General features: G+C 67.9%; 1 protein-coding gene across 1 annotated transcript in view; it reads left to right on the top strand.

Annotated features, from left to right (window-relative positions):
• Positions 1–209, top strand: part of FEZF1 (FEZ family zinc finger 1) — a gene marked incomplete at its 3' end in the record, with an annotated part of 4,650 nt that overhangs the window by 552 nt on the left and 3,889 nt on the right. The window lies entirely within an intron of this gene.

A 209-nucleotide genomic window follows, 5' to 3' on the forward strand; every position in this document is an offset into this window, starting at 1 on the left:
TCCCTCCCCTCTCCCACTTTGCCGCAAGCGGTTTGTCTTGGGCCGGGAGGATGTGGGGACACACAGCCTTTTTCAGGCTCCTCCGCCCGGGTGGGGGGTACGGGCGCTGGCGGGGGCCTCCTTGCCTCTCTGGAGGCTTCTCTCCCCTAGCAGGACCCGGGATCTCCTTTCTCCCTCCCCTGGCCCCGGTGAAGGGCAGCACTAGGCCG

Source organism: Mesitornis unicolor, unplaced genomic scaffold, assembly GCF_000695765.1.
Source record: "Mesitornis unicolor isolate BGI_N332 unplaced genomic scaffold, ASM69576v1 scaffold30247, whole genome shotgun sequence".
In the NCBI taxonomy this organism is placed as follows: Eukaryota; Metazoa; Chordata; class Aves; order Mesitornithiformes; family Mesitornithidae; genus Mesitornis; species Mesitornis unicolor.